Source organism: Chlamydotis macqueenii, chromosome Z, assembly GCF_036417535.1.
Source record: "Chlamydotis macqueenii isolate bChlMac1 chromosome Z, bChlMac1.mat, whole genome shotgun sequence".
In the NCBI taxonomy this organism is placed as follows: domain Eukaryota; kingdom Metazoa; phylum Chordata; class Aves; order Otidiformes; family Otididae; genus Chlamydotis; species Chlamydotis macqueenii.
In genome coordinates this window covers 28426340-28449329 of record NC_141593.1, presented here as the reverse complement: position 1 = coordinate 28449329, position 22990 = coordinate 28426340, and the positions used below count along the sequence as shown (strand labels likewise).

General features: G+C 38.6%; 1 protein-coding gene across 4 annotated transcripts in view; it reads left to right on the top strand.

Moving 5' to 3' along the window:
• The first annotated feature begins 97 nt into the window (after window positions 1–97).
• RFX3 (regulatory factor X3) overlaps window positions 98–22990 on the top strand; it is a 126110-nt gene continuing 103217 nt past the window's right edge. For 3 of the 4 annotated variants that reach the window (XM_086769929.1, XM_086769927.1, XM_086769932.1), the window contains exon 1: window positions 98–494. The gene's annotated coding sequence lies outside the window, so the exon portion shown is untranslated. Of the gene's footprint in view, window positions 495–15320; window positions 15514–22990 lie in introns of all 4 variants that reach the window. The other variant, XM_086769928.1, reaches the window with a different exon arrangement.

The following is a 22990-nucleotide window of genomic DNA, read 5'->3' as shown; positions in this document are numbered from 1 at the left end:
GGCGTCCCGCGCGGCCACGCCCCTCGCCGCGGGCCCGGCGCCGCCACCCGCCGCCACCCGCCACCCGCCGCCGCCGGCAGCCCCGCCGCGCGCCCGCCCGCCCGCGGCGGCGGCCCTCGCGCCCCGCACGAGCCGAGGCAGTGCCCGGTGCGGCTGAAGCAGCCGTTCCCGCCCGCCCTGGTGCCGTCCGTTAGGGCAGGCCCCGCCTCTTCCGGGCCTCTCCGGCTAGGCCGCCGCCTCCTCCTCCCTCGCTCGCTATCCCTTTTGTGAGTTATAGCAACCGTTGCCTTGTGAATCAAGCGCCATAGTCACCGTAGTCCTGGCGACTGTTACCCATCAACAACAACCGCTCCTCTCCTGCTCCTCCTCCTCCTCCTCCTGCTGCTGCTCCTCACCCCCTTCCTCATCGTCACCCACAACAACAACAACAACAACAACAGCCACCTCCAGCAGCAACGACAGCGGGAACAACGCCACAGCCCGCCTCAGCCCAGGTGAATATGCTCGCCGGGCGCACGCCGGCCCTCCCTCCGCTCTCCCTCCCCCAGCCGCTGCCTCCCCCCCTCCTCGCGGCATCCGGCCCGGCGCTGTTCCCTTGGGCTGCGCGCTCGGTTGCGGTGCGGCGAGGGGAACGTGGGTCGCCCTCCCGGCTCCGCCGCTTTCCCTCGCCGCCTTCCCCTCTCCGTCCCCTCTTCCTCGTCCTCCCTCCCCCACCCCCGCCTCCAGCCCCGCTGCCCCCGGGTGCACTTTGCGGTTGGGTGGGGAGCGCGTTCTTGAGAGCGGCGGTTGGGATGGGGGTGTCCGTTGGGCGGGGAGGGGAGCTGGCCGCGGTGCGGGGTGAGGAGGAAGAGAGGCTTTGCGGTGACGGGGACGGAGGCGCGCTTCTGGGACCTCTTGGACAATCGCTTGGATGCGGTGGGTATGCATCTTCCTTCGTCGCTCGTTTGCACGGATGGGGGAATGTAGAAACCGGGGAACGAGGGTCCGGCCACAGTCTAAGGTTACTTTAAACCTGAAAAAAAAACCATGGGAGTGGGAGGAGAGATGCAGCCACAGACGGATCCTGTGGCACACCAAGGAGCAGGGGATGTTTTTCCACTTTCACTTACAGGGGCCTTGTTCTGGTTTGATGCGACTGCTAAGTGCTGCAGATTTTTGTGAACTTGCTATATCTTTTAATGATATTATCGTGCTATCGATCGTATCAATCACTTTTCTGTGCTTTATCCAGCCATGTAATTTCTTAGTTTATTCGTAGTTAATGTTGCTGCTTATTTTAGTGCAAGCTGTATTTTCTTTGTATTGTGAAATGTTTTTTGTTTATTCCATACCCCTACCCATACACACACAGAGTAGCAGGGTTTTTTTTCTTATTGCACTCCTTCTGCGGGGGATTATTTTTTAAATGGCTCTTTCATGCTGCAAGTGTAGAATGGAACAGTGCATGTGTAGATCTAGTTTGTAGACAGTGAGTTACATTCGTGTGCAGAGAATCCATTTCAATTTCCTTAAACTCTCCACAATGAAGGAAATCCAAGACATTGGCTGTGAGTTTGTGTGCTGAGCAGCAAAGAAAGGAGAAAAGAAGAAACAGTATTGAAAAAAAAGTCTTTGTGATTTTGTTGTTCTGAGTGTATTCCAAGGGCATGTTTGGGAAAGAGGGAAGAGGTAGCTTTTTACCTCTCAATGCGCTGTGGTAGAAATTGTGTTATCAAGGAGGATGTTTTGTATTTTCTTTTTTTTAGTCCCAAATGTTTATTTTCTTCATCCTTTTTGTGATTGCTTATTAAGATCTAAAGATTTGGGTTTTTTTCAGTGGTGTCAAATCATACTTTGTGCACTTTTAAAATTATTTTGGATAAAGTTAATTTTTGACATCTGTTATGGCAATGAAATTCTCTTTTTAACATCTCCATAGCCAGTTGCACTCTCCCCTTTGACTTGTCAAATCGTGCGTCATTGGGACAAGCTTTTCTCTGTTTGAAGTGATGACTTATTTATTTCCTTATTGCTTTATTTAGTAAAATAGGGAAATGGATGTTATTGTTTTTAATCTAAAACCTAAATTTTAATTGTGTATATACTTTTTCTATTTTTATATCTGTACAACCCTGTGTAAAATGCAGGTTTCTCATTACAGTTTCAACAGCAGTATATTCATTTGTCTCATGTTGGAACTACCAATGAATGTGACAGCGGCAATTTTTCCAAGCGGCTTTGAACTACAAAACGTGCTAAGTAGTTGGTGCATTGTTCATATTGATATTAAGTGAGCTAAGGCATATTGGATCTGTCTTTTTTTTAAATTTGTGTTTTATGGGCCAACAAGAACTTAGAACATACATTATTTTGAGTAATGACCAAAGGTTTCTGTGTTGCCATCTTTTTATGACTTTACTCAAGATAAAATTACTGAGTGCTAATTTTCTAAGTCCTGCTGACAAATAACAGGAATTTTCAGTGAGAGTTATAGTTGTGTATCATTTATATGGCACATTTAAGTCTTAATGTGTTTGTTATTAGTTTTATCGGGTAGTTTATGCTATTTGTTGGTTGTGAAATCATTCCTGGCGTCTACTATTGTCAGTTGAAAAGATGTCAGCTCTGCATCATGCCTTTCTTTAGTAGCTCTCTTACAGCGGGACAGCGTACTACTTGGGATGGAATCTGTCTTTGCAGAATGTGTATCCAGACCCCTGGAAGCAAAGGAAAGTATGTACGTAGGCTAGGAGACAAACTTTCTATTTTAACTCTGTGAGGAGATGTACAGATATTTCTTAAAAGTCAGATTAAAAGTGCATGACTTTGTCTAAAAACAAAGACCTTTTTAGTAGTATTTAGCCACATTTTCTTTAGATAGTGACTGCAATTTGGAAAATAATAATGCAGCTGTAATCACCTCTCTGAATATTACAGCCTTTACTGAGAAAAATATTGACTCTTTATTCTCTCTGAAATACTGTGATGCTCACAGATGAGATCTGCATTATGCATTCTGATTCCCTAATGCCTGCAGCTATCAAAATAGTTGGTGTTTGTGGTGCTAACCAATGTTTGAAAATGAGGTGGCTTGTGATTTTTTTATTAATTCGTTTTCATGGCTTAGACTGTGTAACTATCTAATTGTGTTTCAGTGTATCCTAATGAGCCTATCTGAATCATATCCTCTGTTGTATTGTTAGTGAGCTAACCTACATTGTGCTACTGTAGAGAAACCGTTTCAGTAATGTAGTGTAGGTAAATGAAAAGGGAATCAAAGGTATAATGCTGTTAAAGAGTTTAAAGCCAGGGTGCTTTATTTGATAATTAGGGTCAGCTTTGTTAATACTACTCATTTTTTGTTCTCACCTGATACAGTAGTTTGTTAATCATGAAACTATCTACAGAAATAAGTATTGCAGTTTCTTTCATTTACTAAACTTTACATTCAGAGGGAAGGCTGTTACTGTTGTCCTCTCTTCTTACTTGAAAGGTAAGCAAGTATCTAAAATACAGTAATTTTTTATCATTGGAGTTCCTTTTGGTGTTCTAGTTGTGTTTCTAGTTTTAATGCTTTACTTTGACTCTTATGAAAGGCGTCCCTCCCTCTTAAAACATTCTGTATTAGTTGTATTTTTACCTGCAGTATCTGAAAGCTTACCAGTTTCAGGTATTGTCATGTGGAATACTTAAAAAATGAAGAGGTCTTTAAAAATATAAGTTATGTGACTCTTAAAGTCCTTTTTAAAAAAAAAAAATTGGTTCAAACTACACGTTGTGAATGCATCACAAATAAAGACGGAATGAAAAGGACACTGTAGTGTCCTTGTAGCTGGAGTTCCATTTCAAAATAAAACTCTTTGCCAAATGAATGTATTAGAAAACTAAAAGCAGTACATTTTTAAATTATGAATGAAACTACTTATCTTTTTACTAAGAATGAGGGCTGAAAATTTAATGAGGCTTTTCAAATGAATAGACTAATGTTAAAGATTTTTTTTTTTCTGTTAGCCACAAGTTTATTATTTACCTATTTCTGTTAAAATTGATTGTCAGTCATAACAAAACTTATCTCACAGGTGCTATGTATAACTTTGTTTTGGAAATTTAAGGAGCAGTACATATACTGATTTGGCTAAATCTAGTTTGTTAGGGACAGATGGCTGATTTAAACAGGTGTCACTTTCATTTCTTGTGCATTGTGTTGAGACTTCCAAAGGTTTGCAAAAGAGCTGCCTAAGGCAGGTGGTGATCTCTGCTTTTGTGATCAGCAAAATGTACTTTTGTAGGAAATTATTTTCCCAGTGACTAGGTGTGTTGTAATAGTTAAAATGTCGTATTAGAGTTTGAAATGTTCCATGTAGTACAATCATGTTATTTGTAAATTCTTTTCTCATTGGACTTTTAAAGGAGATGTGACTATTTGGGTATGAAATTTAGCAGTTTATGACAGTGTGCATAACTGTAGTCCTAATAATTTTCATTCTTGCAAGTCCTAGACTAGACATATTGCTTGATACAACGTTTTGTTTCACTGAATTATTTACATTTACTTTTTTCCTTAGTGAATATTTCAAAATTAAAAATTACCTATTATTAAGAACACAGGATTAGTTTCAAACTTCTTTTTTTTTTTCTGGTATGCTTCTATATCAACAGACTTGCAGTTTTCTTTCCTTTTTTTTTATTTTATTCTCCAATAGTTATAAAATATTTCAATAAGAAAGAATGAAATTGAAGTTTAATTTCTAACAATTTTTAGGCATTTTTTTTTTTTGTTTCTAAGAGTTCCTTTATTTTAACTTTTTTTTTAAATAACCATGACTAGTGCTTCTTAGTTATTTTCTTTGTAGTAAATGCACCAGAGGGTGCTATGCTATTTGAAATACAAAAAGGAAAGAAAATCCTAAAAATTATGTCATTGAAATACACTGATAATATATATGGGACTTGAATAAATCTTACAGAAATTTTTCTGCTTTCTTCTGTGCGTTGCAGTATAGCAAACTTTCTGTTTTGGCAATATTATGCTAAAAAGTCAAGGAAGAAATTATCCATTCCCTATCTGAGTGTGTCTGTTTGTGTGTGTATATACACGCACTTAAAATACAGTTTTTGTTCATTGAAAGAGAACAAATTGTTACATGTAAATTATGTCTGTATAGCATATAGCTGAAATAGTTTGTGCTTATTGAAGTAAATTACAGCTCATCTGAAAAGCTGGGTGGACTTACATGGAGATGCATGCACTTATTGTGTGTTACGTTTTTCATTTATGAGTGTATATTCACATTTTATGTAACTTGTTCATTTATAGCTGAATTCTTTTTATAAAATGCATGCTGTATACTGATGTTTTTTTTTTTCTTTCTCATTGAAACTGAGGTTGAAGCTTACCTGTTTACTTCCTAATTGCAAAAGACACAGGAGCTTTAGTTGATTAGGACAGATATCTTTCTCCATCCATCATTAGTTCTGGGAAAGAAAAAAAACCCACTCCTCAAAAAAACCCTGCGACCCTGAATTCCCTAAAGCCTCCCAAAAACCAGCATAAAAGTAGTATCTTCTACATATTTATGAGTACCAAAACCAGCATAAAAGTAGTATCCTCTACATATTTATGAGTACCAATGTGTTTCATTTCCAAAATTTCTCTATGGATAGATGAACCTAGTGGATTAGAATGTCATTGTTGTAACTTCTGTAACTTCTGTAGTTTAGTAGTACCTGTTGTTTTTCCATACACTGTAAGATTAAGAAGGCAATGCTTTTTTTTGTGTGTGTGGATGGACAGTGGTGTCTAGTTCAGTGTAATTTCCCTGTGGAACCATGTGAAAAGGTACAGGCCAGAGCTGTGATAGTACACCTTCAATTGCTTGGTTTTGGAAACCCTACCTTTAGTTGTTTTTCCTGTTCCAGAATGGTAAGTTGTTTGTCTTTGGTCCCCTAACTTAAGATTTAGTGGCCTAAAATCAAGAGGTAGTGAATGGACTATATTGTAAGCTGTGTCTAATAAAGGAATTTTTCCTATTTTACCATCTACATTTTAATTAGGCTCAGAAGTTAAAATTCTAGCAATGCAGATTTCTTCTCTAAATTCCCAACTTATTTCTGACCTGTCTTACTTGTTTAAATTCTTACATGACATCCGTAACATTGCTATGGGAACACAAAAGATTGTGTATTAATCACTAAATTTGAGTGTATTTGTAATATTTGTGACTTTCATTTATAAGAGGACAAAAAATATCTAGCACTGTTTTTGAAGGTCGTTTCATCCACCCATAGACCCAGTACATTGAGTATAGGTCAGCTTCTTAGACCTTCTCCGAGTAAACAATTTCTTCAGTTCTTTCATTTTCTTCTTCCTGAAGTCTTATTTAAAATAAGTTTATAAGGTCATTAAGGCAAGAATCATGTCTTCAGGTTTTATTCAGGCTTTGGATGCTGCCACTATAGCTAATGACTCAAGGCCATGTTTACTGTTTATCTGCCAAGTAAATTACTTCTCTCTTCTGTTTTATTACCTCATAATAATTAATCTAACTGTGTTTTCTCTTACATACCACCTCAGGGATGTTTTCTAAACACTTAAACTCAGTGTAGTTAAATCATGCAATGTTGTAAAGTAGAAATAGAAACAAGCAAATCTGTTGAAAGGTGCACTATATGTCACTTTGCAGGTGCCATTGTGTCAGTTTATTCTGCTTCAGTTAAGGTGTTCTGTTTTCTTGGCTGATTACTTCTTTTTCTGTGTTGTTAACTATACTTCTCTTACAAAGAATTGAAAAAGTTTAATAGGTTTCTGAGCCAGAAATACTTACAACACAGTTATTAAGGTTAGAGATAGCTATTTATTATGCTTCTGTGGAGCTAGAATTCGAAAATACATTTTTAGCTCAAATGAGCTAGTTCATGTCTGCTGAATTTTCAGGTGATGCATTGTGTATTTTTTTTCTGGAGTACCTTTGGTCTGATTTTTGTCAATCTCCCTCAGTGTACCTAAATCTGGAGGAGGGGAGAAGGGAGAGCAGTCTTGCTTCCATAGCTACCTCAATCTGAAAATGATATTGGATGTATATAGGCTATCTAAAGGGTTTACTTGCTAGTGGTTTGGATGACCAGGATTGTGAGTTTGAGCTAATGTCTTTTGATGTGACCTATTGCACGTTATCCACAAAGCATTTATGAGAGTTGCTATTGGTCTGTGTAGCCTCATCTAAACAAAATGCGATACTATTGCCTGAGCTTTTTCGTACTTCTCTCTTGGCAACATTCTGCACTGCAAACAGCTGAGAGTGCAATTTGACAGTGCAAATCTTAGATGAGTTGAACTACAAAAAGTAACTAGTATTTGCTAAGGAGGATTAAGTATACTCATTATAGGTAGGTGAAAGCAAAAAATAAAATAATTGTAGTTCTCTTGCTGTTGGAAGGACTGGCAAATGTCAGGATTTTTGTCTTATGTTAAATGCCTCATAAATCTGAAGATCCTCTTTCTATGTAACTGCTGCAAAAAGTTTTCGGAATTCTCCATTTAGAGCCCTGACTGCTTTTCTCAAGTAAGATGTGTGCTGTATTCTTACTTCTGTGTTGTTGTTTTGTAGCTTGACATAACCAGGAGAGACAACAGAGTTACAGATTTTGTAAAGGAGGACTGTTTTCTACTCTACGTTCTTGTTGATGAGCTGTACATTGTAGTTATTCCATTAGGAAGTAGACATGGCTGTACAGAAATGATTGCTGATTTGTATTTCTAGTTTTTACATACTATGTTTATTATTGGGATTCAATGTTAATTGCTTTGGGTCTCTTGGAGAATTTGGAAAGATATAGTAAAGAAAAAAACCCTTGCCTTTAAACTACTTGCCTTAATTAAAACCCTATACTTGCTTTTCAAAATGTTTTATAGGAAAATAGTTGTTCTATAATCATAATTTTAAACTAAATTTACTCAAAATTTCTGATTAAAAAAATCTAAAATAATTTAATGATCAGATTATACCCATTTTACAGTTATTTGATATAGAAATAAAGATCTATGGCTCTACAGATTATTACACCAATTTATAAAATAAATATATGATTTATGAAAGCTGTTTAGATTACTTCTGCAGGAAGGTCTGGCTGTATTCAAAGTTACGTTAGCCTTAGCTAGTGAAGAACAGTTGAACTACCTGCATAGTAGCTGACTTATGAAATTAACTGTTAGCCATGAGGTGAAATTGACATGTTAGTTTGCTGAGCATGTGATATGTAGGATCATATCAACATGCAAGTTTCTGTTAAGTATTTAGTTGGCTCTTACTTTATTTGGTCCACTCTAGGTTAAACCATTTCAATTGAGTTGCAATTTGCAAGAAGTTGGTAAATAACTCTTAAATTTTAATTTTGTTGTTTCCTATCAAATTTAGTAAATAGAAAAACATAGAATCACTATGGTTTTAACTCCTCATAGCTGATTTTGTGTGAAAGTAGTAGCAATTCCCTGTAACTTCCAGGGAGATTATTCTTTGGACTTTCTGAAAGACATGAAGGCTCTTCTGTGAGTGATACCATCCTTACGGTTGTAAAACATGCTTAGCTTTAGAATGGAGATATATAGCACAGAAATACAGCTCCGTTCCATTATTTTGTGGAAATCTGTTTGTGCTCAGATTCGAAGTTTTGAAGTGAGACAAGTGTGAATGAGCTAAGATGAAAGCACGAGTCTTCATGGTATTATCTCTTTTCAGCTTTCCGGGTGCTTTCTGATTGAAGGTTTTGCTGAGTTGCTCAGTTTTTCTCTTACTATCTGAAACTCCTTTGTACTCAAAGGAGCATAGTCCTGTCAGCGTATATCAAGGAACAATAGTGGGCAGATAAATTTGTAGAGGTTTTGGTGCACTGGGTCTGCAGTTAGTTTTCTAAACTTCAGGCTGGTTCATAGAATTCAGGTTTCACAGAATTCAGGTTTCATGACTGAAGTACACTTCACTAGTGAACTTATGTCAAACCAAGGCAAGGTTTATTTGCAGTAGACTGAGAATTAACGTTAGTCTTACAAAGCAAAGGCATTTTTTATCATGCAAGTAGAGATTCTGGTTTATGGAACAAAGCTTCTCCTAGTATTTTAAAGGTTATGTTTTTATGCTGGTTCACTTGCAGCTGTTTGATGTGGGTTTTTTTAATGCTGTTGTTTCAAGTAATGCAGATGGTCAATAGTCAAACAGTCAAACCTTATGAAATTGTGTGGCCTGAGATATTCAGATTTCAGTTAACATTTTATATCAGTAGTTGTTTGGGGAAGCAAGTCTTACTAAGATTCAAATTTCATGTAGTAAAATTACTTGCCATGAGCAAATGTTCACAAGTTTAAGTTTGTTTCATAGTTGTGCTTCTGAACTCCCAACAATCTGCTGTCATTGGCTAATATTTGTATTTTGTTTTTTAAAGTATGTTTATTCTACATGAAGTACTCCTATCTTTTATGTACTGATTCAAGAGCTTTTAATGTACGAGCTGAACTACGACATCTAGTTACAGCATTTAACCTGTTAGTATGGAAATAGTTGTCTGCCATAAAACCAAAGGAACCTGGGGCACTCAGTGCTGTGTGCTGTCCTGTTTGTGGTTTTTCGTTTGGTTTGTTTTTTTTTTTTTTTTTTCTTCCCTCAAAGAGTGTAAGGAATGTTGCAGATAATTTCATAGGAATAAGAATGATCTAGCAGGGCATCACTTTTTAATCTAGGTCGTTCAACCTTGTCAACTGGAGTTACTTACGCTATGGCAATAAGTGAAACTGATGGTTTTTGTGTCACTGACTGTTATCGTGCCATTTCTATATTAAGTATATTTTTTCAAATAGTCTGTTACCTATCTTTCGCAGAGTGTCAGAAAGTCCATATTTTCTTAGAACAAACATACAGATTATCTGTTATGAACATGATATTTTTGTGCTACTTAATGGAATGTAGTACAAAAGTGATCACTGGAAAAAAAGACACACTTTTAACCTACTTATACAGCAATATACTGGCCAAAAGAGAGAAGAATACATGTCCTATGCAGCTGTCTAGGTCTTTACAAACCCAGAGCCAATAGTTTGTAGACTACGGGCTAGTGACAGAGTGACTAGGAAGCAGCTCTGTCGAGGATGTCCTGCAGTCCCTGGTTGGCAGCAAGCTCAACATGAGCCAGCAGTGTGCCTTGGTGATAGGAAAGATCAACAGTATCTCTTGGGCTGTATGAGCAAGAGTATAGGTAGGAAATTGAGGGAAATTATTATCCTACCCCTCTCTGCACTTATTAGGCAACATCTACATCCATGTCTAGCTTTGCCCTTGCCTTCCTGCCATTATAGGAAAGACTGGGTAAACAGGTGTAAGTTCAGCAGGGGACCACTAAGACTGGAGCTGGAGTACACACATCTGTGAGGGGACACTGAGGTACTTGGGCTTGTTGAGTCTGGAGAACAGATAGTTTCAGGAGTCCTAACAGCAGCTTTCCCTAATACCTACAAGGAAGTCACCAAGAAGATGGAGCCAGGCTTTTCACAGCAATGCATGGTGGAAGGATGAGAGACAATGTTCATAAGTTGAAATGAGAGGTTTATTCTGGAGGTAAAGGAAGTCTTTTTCCCTGTGAAGACAGTCTAGCAATGCAGCTGGGGCCAAGCGAGATTTTGCCGTCTCTGTCCTTGGAGATTTTCAAGCCCTGACTGGATAAAGCCTTGAGGAGCTGGTCTGATGCCAAGTCTGAGCCTGCTTTGGGAAAGAAGTTGGACTTGAGAGCTCCTGAAATCCTTGGCAAACTGAACAATACTATGGGTTTACTTGGAATTCTTGCTCTACAGTAGAAGTTCCTAGACTGTGATCTAGTTTGTTGTCTTTATCTTGTTGGCTAGTTCAGTTTCTTAGGACTGAATCTTCACTGCTGAAGGGAGAAGACGAAGGATAGTGTCTACAGTTAAAATCACAAAATAGTTGTCTTCAGATGTATCACAAAGACATAGTTTACATGCCCGAGGGACGATCTCCCCAACAGCACAGAAATCTTGTGTTCCGTTTTCCTTCAGTGCATTACTGCAGTTATGTTATTTTGGTCCAACACTTTATGCTCTGGATTTCAGAAACTAGGACTGGACATAGAGTAGATTCCATGCATTTATTTATAAAATATTTTACAATTAAACATTGAGAATTTTCACTGGAGCTCAGCAGAGGCAAAAATAACAGCAGTAGAGATAACTGCAACAGAAGGAAAACAAATATGTTACATCTCTTCAGGAGAAGGCAACTATGAACAAGGAGATTTAAAAAGCAAGAGGCAAAGACCATGGTTGAACACCTGGCAAAATCAAACCCCAGTTGTTGATTTCTGTAGACTTTTATTTATGTGTATTTCTTATGGTCTTAATTTATTTGTTGTAGTGAAAGAGGAAAATAAAGAAAAAGAGGAAAACCAGCAAACTTAAAATTTTTGTCAGAAATTATTTAAAATTTTAAAACAAATGGGATAATTTCCCTGCTTTATTGAGACCGGTTCAGGGGCATTGATTAACATTCTGTGTTTGGCTAACAGCCTGGTGATTTAGGTGATTTATAAGTGACGTTCAACAAAAAAAAATGGGCAGGAATCTGAAGAGGGTTTTTTTTGTGATGAGGATATCTGAAATATTTTCCCTTATATTCCTGTTACTTCTGGTAAGCACAGGGTTGTGTCCAAAAAAGGATTTGGGAAGCAAGAATGGTAGTTGCTGAGTGTCTGTAAAGAAGAGTTTATTTAGAAAAAAATATTTGCTTTATCATATAGCTGCAGATATAAAATTAATAGCAATGATGGAAATGAAGAGCAATAGTCTAAGGAAGTGTGCATGGCAGTAACTGCTATTGGTGAAATCAGAAAAGTAGTTTCAGAATCAATGCTTCTATTGATTTAATTAGTTCTCTTTGGTTTTTTGTTTGTTTTGTCTGGGGTTTGATCGTTGTGGGGCATTCAGATGCCGAAATCCATAGCAAAATCAGTGTATCTCTTACTCTTGTTCAACACTACTTGAGGGATGAGCAAAGACATACATACATATATATATATATTACTAACTGTGATAAATATAGTCTTGGTAATCAAGACAGTATTAGAAAGTAATCCCTTTATTTAAATGCGGATGTTTCATTGTTAGCTGAATCAAATTCAATGATTAAGGTATAAACAAGCAAATACATTATTCAGAACCTGCATTTTGATTATTATCTGTAAGTTGTTAAGTGGAAGGGGTATGTAAGATTTCTGTAAGTGTTTTCAGTGCATTTTTTTCCTGGGAAAAATCCTTTTTTTTCCGTTTGAACTAAATAACTGAATGCACAGTGAAACTTGAAATATCCTGAAAGATCTAACACCGTAACATAGCCGGTACTTCTTTTTTCCAAGTACCTCTGTTCTACTGTTCTTGTGTTTAAGAATGTTCCTGTCAGGTAAGGTTACATGACTTTTGCATGTCAGTGATTAACATGAATACCAAGAAAATTAAAGTGATATAAATCTTGTTGAGCAAAACAAAGAGCTTCAATAAGAAAAAAAATCTAATAATCTTTAGCATATTTCAAAAATTATATATGTAGTATTCCGTGTTGTTGTTGTATGTGTCATAGTTTAGATTTTTATGTTCCCATATTATAAATGGGATAGCTAATGGTGTCTATCTGATAATGTTATGTTACTTGACAGTTATGGGGGGAAAAAAAAAGCAATTGTATGTTACGTAGTCCTATGTCTTTATTTTAAGACTTACAAATCAAGTTCAGTTTCTACTGTTCATAACATACACCTTTAATAAATATTGTCGCTGAATGTTGTTTGTATTTGGATTGTTTTCTGGTTCTCTGTGTGTCCAGTAGGATGGAGCCTAATAAAACAGATCTTACTGAACAATTATAAAAATCAGTTAATGCTACCTTTCATTAAACCATCTTTTGAAAGTAATAATATTTACAGTACCTGAACATCAAGCTTTTTGTCAGATGATATGAAAATTTCTGTTAGGAAAACAAACAAACAAAAATGCTTTGGATCCAGTTGTGCAATTCTTGATATTCCATTTGTGTTGCTAGTGCAATTACTGTACAGATTTGTTAACTATTCACTTTCATACAGTACTAGTTTGATTAATTACATTATTTTCTTTTTTATAATTAATGAATTTGCTCTAATACTTTTTTTTCTTTTTAATTCTGTGTGCCAGTATGTTGTTCAGTATTCGTTACTTTGTCTGGGCTTTACACTGTACTTCCTATTTTTTCTTAATGGTTTTTCTTTTCGGAGAAAAAGAGCCATGCCAGATAATCTTAGCTAGTAAAAACCACTATGCATTATTTTTCCACAATTTCGTATTTTCATATGCTTTCTAGAGTTACTCTTTGCTAAGAGCTTAGAGAACTGTTTCTCTGAGAGGAGTGCAGTGATAAGCAAGGAGAATTTAATAATTTTAGAATATTGTTTATAAATATATGCCTGTAATCTAAAAACAAACATTGAAATGGTTGGTTTTAAGTCACACATGGACAAAAATAAAAGTAGTGATACCTAGCCAGGAAATGTAGGCTGAGGCTTGTTCAAATGACTGTCTTCTAAGGTGCTGAGTTGGAAAAGGTTGGAAAAGCAGAACAGTATGTACTGTTTGGAATTGAGTGCCTTTTACTGCAGGGTGGACAAAAAGCCATGTGGGAGTTTTTTGGCATGTTTGGCTTATGGAGTGTTTTGGTTTATTTGTGTGTGTATGAATTTGTGTATATTTCTCCATTAAAAATATTTCATCACTTCATGAGACACCAAAATTAAGCTTTAGTTTTGGAACACATAGTAATAACAATGTGTTGTGGATAAATACGCACTTGTGAAAGCTGACATGTTGGGAAAAGTCACACGAGAAAGCAAGCAATGTTAAAATGAGTATCTTACATGTTGTTGTCCAGTGCAATACTGAATTTCAAGCATGCGTGGTAAAATAATATTCTTACAGTGAGAATATTTCTTTGTTATTGCTTCCAATATAATGCATTTCTTGTGTATTTCCTGTTGAATTGCTGTTGCTGAATTTGCTCTTAACTTAGATATTTATTTCTTTAAGAAACAAGAACATGGTAAACATGGTGGAATATTAGTGGCCTCATACAACTATACTCAGATGGCAAAGGATGTGGATACTTTTAACATCAGTAACCATCTGTCTTTGTTTTTTTTTTTTTTCATATTTTTTTGCCAAGAGAGAGTGAGATGTTTGATTTCCTTTTGAACGAACTTTAATACAGTATTAGGAAAGTGATAATTTAATTTTACAAATACTGTACTTTGAATATATGGAAACAAAGCAAAGTGGGAGATTTTTAGAGAGATACCTAGTGTTTAGATGACAAGGCAGAGTGAAGGGTATCTTTAGGACATAAAGCAGTATTTTGTAAGGTGGCTTATTCCAAATATGTACACAATTTTGTAATTTCTCTGTGAGTACTTGTTTGAAAGTTTTCTTTCTATATATTCTTACAGATTGATTGTGCATTTCTTTTTGTTTGTTTTTTTTTTCCTAGACATAAAATTAAAGTATATACCACTCTTTGAATCTTCCTTTCTGTCAGTGTTTTTTCTTCCTTTGAATTTATGATTTAGTCCTTTTTTGCTGCCTTATGTTATCATTGATGGCAGTGATATCTATTTATGTCTATTTTGTAATTACAATTGTATTTTCAGTATTTTTGACACTCATTTTTAGGTATTAAGCTCTGCAGTTCAGTATCCACTGGTTTTTTCCTGTACCTTGTTGGATGCCTGGCTTGCATGTGGTTTAATATTTAACAATTTACCTGAGATAGTGGGGTGTGACAAGGCTGCTGAGCATCACACATTGCTGACATATATCTGCTGGGTTGTAGGGATAGCCTACAGCTGCTGATCACTGCTTACAGGGTCTGCATGATTCTTTCTTTGCCAGCAGCCACTTTGCTTTCTTGTTTGCTAATCTGTAGCTTTCTCTCAGGGTGCTTTAACCTGCTTCACGTCAATATACACAAAATGGACACTTGAAAAATATATTCTGAGGAACATTGTTTTTGCCAATTTTATATAATTGCAAAGAACATATACTGAGAAGTTCAAAACATGTTTCTTTTACCAGCAACCTGAGAATAGGTAAATCTCTATACTTCAGGAAAAAAAAATCATACTGAGGAGTGGGAAGCTCTGAGGATATCTTAAAATAAGATCTTGGGCTGTTTGAGTTTGTGGTTTTGGTTTTTTGGTTGTGGGTTTTGGTTTTTTTTTTAAATCATTTTGAACTTTTAGAAGTGTATTCATTTGACCCCCTTACCAAGATTTTCTGCAGAGCCTATTGATACCTGCCACCTTTGTGGAATGACAAGTCCACGCTCCCATACCCAGTATGCTGACCGAGGAGCTGCTGCTGCTGTTGCTTGGGTTTGTCAGAATTTGTCCTGGAAAACATATGTACAATCATCCCAGGCAATTAGAGGCTAACTTCGAAAAAATTGTGTAACTCATCCCAAGGTATGATCAGTTATTATACTCTTCACACCCGTAATTCTCTGCACTCCTTTTCCACATGTAGTTGTTTCTTGGTCAAAGTTTTGAACAGTTCATCCACAGTAGGTTTTAAATATTTAAGTAAGTGTAACCATATTGATCAGCTTTAAGGTACTAGCTCGGTGTTGCTTAGATCAGGAAGAACTGAGCTTTAGGATTTGAAATGTTCAGATTGAGTAATTCTGTTTCAGTTTAGACCTCTTTTGTAATGGGATGAGAAATTATGTGTGTTTAGAGATCCGGGTTTCTTTAAGAGTTTTAGATTCTTCCAATCCTTTATATTAATTTATTCATATACATATTAATAATCCTTTATATCCTTTATATGCAATAAATTTTAATCTGTATTTTTGTGTTTGAGTACATTATCCATACACAGAGGCATAAATATTTTTTCATAATTTACAATCATAATTTTCATTTCACCTCAGAGTATCTGATGTTGATAACGTTGTAGTGATAACTTAAACTGACTTTCATTACTGTAACAACAAATTCAGGTTTTTGTTGGAACTATAACAAATTAGCTTTATTATTGATTGTTTATAGGATAGACAAGTCTTACTTAAAGCCATCTTTTTGTGTTTGGAGATGTGGAAAAAAATACCATCTCCATTCGTATAATTGGTTATAATATTGAAAAACCTTTGTAATTTAAATATAGAAAAAAATTTTTAGTAACAGATACAAATACATTATTTTTGCAGCCCCACGTATGTACAAAGTGAAAAGGGCATAGTTTTTACTTCATTATGGTCACTGTTCCTGTAGCACTTGGTCTTATATCCTCTTAAGTCTGTTATTTCTGAATATGACATTTTTAGCTCCCGTGGTCCCGAAAATTTAATACCTATTGCGAATGGTAAGTGATGTGATGGAACACAATAATGTAGTTTTGATAAATTAAGATATTAAGAATGTATTACATTTCAGTAAGAATTAAGTAATTTACTGAAACATATCTAGTCTTGTTTATTTTTAAGTAAATATAGTTTTATTATTGTAAATTTTGTACGCTTCTGACCTCTCTGTGTGGTCATTGTATTCTGTGTATTAGGCATAATCAAACTTGTGCCTGCAATGTAGCTGGTTTTTTTCTTCTGTACAGTGCACCAATTTTACAATCATTCTGAGGATATATGGACAGTGTCTTTAAAAATATTTCTGCTTCTTTTAGCTTTAAAGCAGGAAAGGTAAGATTTTTCAGGAAGCTGAAAACCATTAATTTATATGCATTAATTCCAACTGTCTTCCCTGCTTTTCACTATTAGCTTTCACTTGTATCTGAGCTAGTGGCTGTTCCTCTACGTATACTTTACATCTCTTCTCCTGATCATTCTCTTATGTGCTTGACCTTTTACAATTACTCATCCTACCTTTGTTTTTTCTTTGTCTTCCACTTCTCCTTCATGCTGCTTCTGTATTAGCTGTGGGAGTGTTTGGGATACAGGAACAACAATTTCTCAATCATTTACTTTAGTGCTAAGGACCTTAATAAATTTGTAGGAAAGCAGTTTGCGAGAAAATCGTAGCTTCAGCTAGCGGTGTGTTTACTCATCTGAGGGTATGGTGTCAGTAGTCTGTATGTGGAAGATGATTATGTGAGCAATTTGTGCATTGTTAAGCAGTATCTCCAGAGAAATTTAGTTGAGTCACAGCTAAAAGCTTGATATTGCCAGTTTCTGGTAATGAAGTTTCATGGCTATGCCACATTGAAATTACTATTGGAATTTGTGTATTTACTAAAACTTAGTATTGAAATAGCTGGGTTTTAAGTATCATTTTAAAAAGTATGTATTTAAATACATACAGGCAAGTAACTTTTTTTTTCTCCTTATTTTTTTGCCTTATTCTCAGTATTGCTGAGAACTTTAATCTTCTGAAACTACTTAAAGGTGAGAGAAACTATGTATGATTTTTTTTTTTAATGTGTAGGCAGAGTGACGGTGTGTATGCATGACAGTTTATGTATATGAAGTATGTAGAATCAAATATAGTCCATCTACATTAATTGATTGGATATCTAGAAGAAACTAGCGGAAAAGACATTCTGCAGGATCCCTGCCCCCATGCACTGTTTCTGAAGGCTGAAACAACCTTTCTAAGCACCTTAAATGATACAGGGTTTTTTGCTTGTAGCAGTAGCCACAGTTTATCTATTTCACATAATTCATTAAAACTTTTTTCTTCTAGGCAGGAAACAAGGGAGCAGTTCTGTGTGCATTTTCTCTGGTATAATTGTGGTGGTAGTGAATTATATCCTAAGAATAGGAGTTCTAGAGTTATAGGAGACAACATTGACTTCTTAAATCAGCTTGGTAGTGTGGAACTGTCTCCTAAAGCTAATTTGCTACTTGCCAAGGGAACATTCAACTTGCATAGCTTCCTTGAATGGCCAGTGCTACAAGTGAGATATCTTCTATAATAAAAGATGGAGGAATGCTAGGCTAGGCTTTAAGCTCATTATGGTCAGATTCTGGTCAAATTTCTTTTATTGAGCTGTCAGTGAAGACAACCAGGGTGTCTCACCAGACTTAATAAACCAAGGCCATATTCTGTTCCTTTGTAAATAAAACATTTATATCTGCAAGCTTTGTTTGCTTCAGTGACATGGAAGGGAATGTCATACTTATGAAAGGTCATTGAAGAAAAAATGGTAGATGGACATAGCTTTGGATTTGTGCTCTCTGAAAGTCCTTCCTGTCTCTAATAAATCCTTAGGCAACATGGAAGCACTTAGCAAGCTCTAACAAAATGTTGACTGTAAAACTTAGTTCAGGTAAGCAATATCTACTTTTTAATTACAAACTGGTAGGTAGTTTTACAACATGATGTTCTTAGATTGTTCTAGCTGTACCTCTGTTGATGTTTTCTGAGCTGCCTGTCACCTTTGAGGTCAATACCTCTAGGATAACTTAACATTACTGTGGTATTTTCTTTATACAATTATAAAAAGTGAACTAGCAATGGTAATCATACTCAATAATTGTTGAGATTTATGGTTTTGGCTGTAGAAGTTGATGGAACGTGTCTGATTGTGGTATTTGGTTGCGGACTCTACCAGAGTAGTGACTGTCAACTTTGCTAGGCTGAATCCTTCAAGTATGGGGATAAAGCAACTTCTTTGTGATCTGAGTCTTATCCTAACACAGATAAAAAGTTTGGTTTTACTTTAGAAAAGGATTCTGCAAGCTTACAAATTCAGGAAAAGAAGCAAAGTTCTAGTTAGAAGAATTTGTGTTGATGAATACATTCTGATGATGTTTACTGTCTTAGTGCCAGCCCTCTGAGATTTTTGTCTTCAGAACAGTCTTCCTATTTGTTATTGTTTTCAAGGTTCCCCTAGAAAACTTCAGCCACTAAGTAGTGTGAAGGATATAGGGAAGGACAAACCCTAGCATTTTCTCATCTGACTTCTGGAACCCATTTTGTCACATTGGCTGTTATGGCTATTGTAAAGACAATTATAGAATCATAGAATGCTTAGAGTTGGAAGGGACCTTCAAAGGTCGTCTAGTCCAACCCCCCTGCAAGGAGCAGGGACATCCCCAACTAGATCAGGTTGCTCAGAGCCTCATCCAGCCTGGCCTTGAACGTTTCCAGGGATGGGGCTTCCACCACCTCTCTGGGCAACCTGTTCCAGTGTTCTACAACTCGCATTGTAAAAAATTTTTTCCTAATATCTAATCTAAATCTACCTCCCTCTATTTTAAAACCATTAGCCCTTGCCCTATCACAACAGGTCTTACTGAACAGCCTCTCCCCATCTTTCTTGTAGGCCCCCTTGAGGTACTGGACGACCGCTATCAGGTCTCCCCAGAGCCTCCTCTTCTGCAGGCTGAACAGCCCCAACCCTCTCAGCCTGTCCTCACAGGAGAGGTGCTCCAGCCCTCTGATCATCTTTGGGGCCCTCCTGTGGACCCTCTCCAACTGGTCCATGTCCTTCTTATGTTGGGGGCTCCAGAACTGGACACAGTACTCCAGATGGAGTCTCACCAGGGCAGAGTAGAGGGGTAGAATCACCTCCCTCGACCTGCTGGCCACGCTTCTCTTGATGCAGCCCAGGATGCGGTTGGCCTTCTGGGCCACAAGGGCGCATTGCCAGCTCTTGTTGAGCTTCTCATCCACCAGCACTCCCAAGTCCTTCTCCTCAGGGCTGCTCTCAATCCATTCTCCGCCCAGCCTGTATTTGTGCCTGGGATTGCCATGACCCAGGTGCAGGACCTTGCACTTGGCCTGGTTGAACTTCATGAGGTTGGCACGGGCCCACCTCTGCAGCCTGTCCAGGTCCCTCTGGATGGCATCCCTCCCTTCCAGCATGTCGATGGCACCACACAGCTTGGTGTCATCGGCAAACTTGCTGAGGGTGCACTCTATCCCACTGCCCATGTCACCGACAAAGATGTTGAACAGGGCCGGGCCCAGCACGGACCCCTGAGGGACACCGCTTGTGACCAGTCTCCACTTGGACATCGAGCCGTTGACCACGACTCTCTGAGTGCAGCCATCCAGCCCACTCCTTATCTACCAGGTAGTCCATCCCTCAAACCCATGTCTCTCCAGTTCAGAGAGAAGGTTGTCATGCGGGACAGCGTCAAAAGCTTTGCACAAGTCCAGGTAGATGATATCCGTTGCTCGTCCCTTGTCCACCAATGCTGTCACCCCATCATAGAAGGCCCCCAAATTGGTCAGGCACGATCTGTCCTTGGTGAAGCCATGTTGGCCGTAACCAACCACCTCCTTGCTCTCCATGTGCCTTAGCATGGTTTCCAGGAGAATCTGCTCCAGGCCACAGAGGCGAGGCTGACCGGCCTGTAGTTGCCTGGGTCTTCCTTGTTCCCGTTTTTAAAAACTGGGGTTATGTTCCCTCTCTTCCAGTCATCGGGGACCTCACCAGACTGCCACAATTTCTCAAATATGATGGCCAGTGGCTTGGCAACTTCATCCGCCAGTTCCCTCAGGACCCGCGGATGGATCTCATCAGGTCCCATGGACTTGTGCACCTTCAAGTTCCTCAGATGTTCCCGAACCTGCTCTTCGAGTACAGTGGGCAGTTCTTCATCCTCGGAGTCCCTGCTTGTGCCTTCCAGAGCTTGGGTGGCGGGACAAGACTCCTTATTGGTGAAGACTGAGGCAAAAAAGTCATTGAGAACCTCAGCCTTCTCCATGTCCTGGGTAACTAGCACACTGGTTTCCTTCTGGAGGCGGCCTACATTCTCCTTGGACTTTCTTTTGTCCCCTACATACCTATAGAAGCTTTTCTTGTTGCTTTTTATATCCCTGGCCAGATTCAGTTCTATCAGGGCTTTGGCCTTCCGCACCTGATCCCTGGCCACTCACACTGCCTCTTTGTAGTCCTCCCAGGCTACCTGTCTCCGCTTCCACCCTCTATAGGCTTCCTTCTTTACTTTCAGTTGGTCCAGGAGCTCCTTGCTCATCCACACAGGCCTCTTGCCCTTTTTGCCTGACTTGTTCTTCGTCGGGATGCACCTCTGCTGAGCTTGGAGGAGGTGCTCCTTGAATGTGGACCAACTTTCCTGGGCCCCTCTTCCCTTCAGGGCCGCCTTCCATGGCACTTGGCCCATCAGGTCCCTGAAGAGGCTGAAGCCCGCTTTCTTGAAGTCTAGGGCAGAGAGCTTGCCATGTAGTTTCCTTGCTGCCCGGTGGATCTTGAACTCCACTGTGTCGTGGTCACTACAGCCAAGGCTGTCCTTTAGTTTCACATCCCCCACCAGTCCTCCCTGTTGGTGAGCACAAGGTCGAGTATGGCACCCCTCCTGCAGGAGGAAGTTGTCATCCACGCATTCCAGGAACCTCCTGGACTGCCTGTGCCCTGCCGTGTTGTCTCTCCAACAGATGTCATGGTGGTTCAAGTCCCCCATGAGGACCAGGGCTTGTGACTGTGAGGCTGCTCCTGTCTGGCTATAGAGCGCCTCGTCTGCTCTGTCCTCCTGGCCAGGCGGCCTGTAACAGACCCCCACCGTAATATCCCCTATCTGTCCTTGTCCTCTAATCTTGACCCATAAGCTCTCTGTCAGCTCCTCCTCCATCCCCAGGTGGAGCTCCACGCAATCCAGACGGTTGCTGACGTAGAGAGTGACACCCCCTCCTCGTCTCCCCTTCCTGTCCTTTCTAAAAAGCCTATACCCCTCCATGCTGACGCTCCAGTCGTATGTGTCATCCCACCACGTCTCCGTGATGCCAATGAGGTCGTAGCCCTGCTCGTGTGCAAGCATCTCCAGCTCTTCCTGTTTATTCCCCATGCTGCGTGCATTGGTATAGAGACACTTCAGCTGGGCCCCCGACAAAGCCGACTTGCTGGCTGGAGCAACAGGAGTTCTTTTGGACCGCAGTTTAAGTTCAATTAGTATTAGCATTTCAAATAACTTTTGGGACAGTGTGTTTCTTTCTTAGCTTTGTACACTTAAGGAAAGAGTTGTTTGGTTTTTTTTTTTTTCTGATATGGCTGTCCATGTTATTCAAAAGAGTGATTTAAGTTTCAGAAAAACAGATACCAACAAAATAATTAGTTTGGGATGGTAAGCAAAATGGATACTGCTGCTGAAGAAAAGGCATTTAGAACACATTTTACACTCCCAGCATCCTGCTGAGTTAGTCAGCAAACACTCAACAACCCATGCTAGTGTATTGTAGTATGGATCCGTTTAAAGGACCAAGCTGGAGGAAAGCAACTTTCTTGATTCTGCTGCTGTAGAGCAACTTGTTCTTTGGTGCAGGCTGGACCAGCCTCAGATTGTTAGTAAGAGTGGAGAAGAGCCACAATACTCAGCTCTTCTGCATGTCATTTCTTAGCCATTCTCCATCAGATTTGCAAAAATATTGCTGGAAGAAATAAATCTGCAGAGATGTACATAGACATCTAATTTGGTTTGCATAATTTGTAAAGGTGATAGACACACAAAGGCAGAACTCGGTTTGACTGCAAAGTCTTAAAACCAACTTACAGGCCTGTTGGGCATCTATCGATATAGAGGATAAATAGTAAGTAGATTCTGCCATTTAGAAGTTGTTTTTAGGGCTTTTAAAAAATGTCTCACTTTATTATCCAGTGTATGAAACAATGCATTTTTTTATGTCAAAATTGATTATAAAATATCTGTGCTGAGCATGCTGTGCAACTCCATTATAATAGCTGTTGGAAGTTACACTTTGAGGAGTTTTGAAGTTTATGGATTTTAACTTTCCTAACTTAAAGGATGAATTGGAGGAAATACTATTTACTTTGCTGTAGCATGCAGCAGAAATCAGATGTATTACTTTTGTGTAATTTTCTGGTTTTGTGTTTGTTTACATTATGCAAAGCTTTTATTGTAACTTTTTTTTTTAAGGATATGCCTGGAGTTGGGATTTGACTGAGGAGAGTGTTAATCTATTTAAATAAACTGGTTAGAGCCATAGGAGGAGGCCTGCAGTGTTTTCA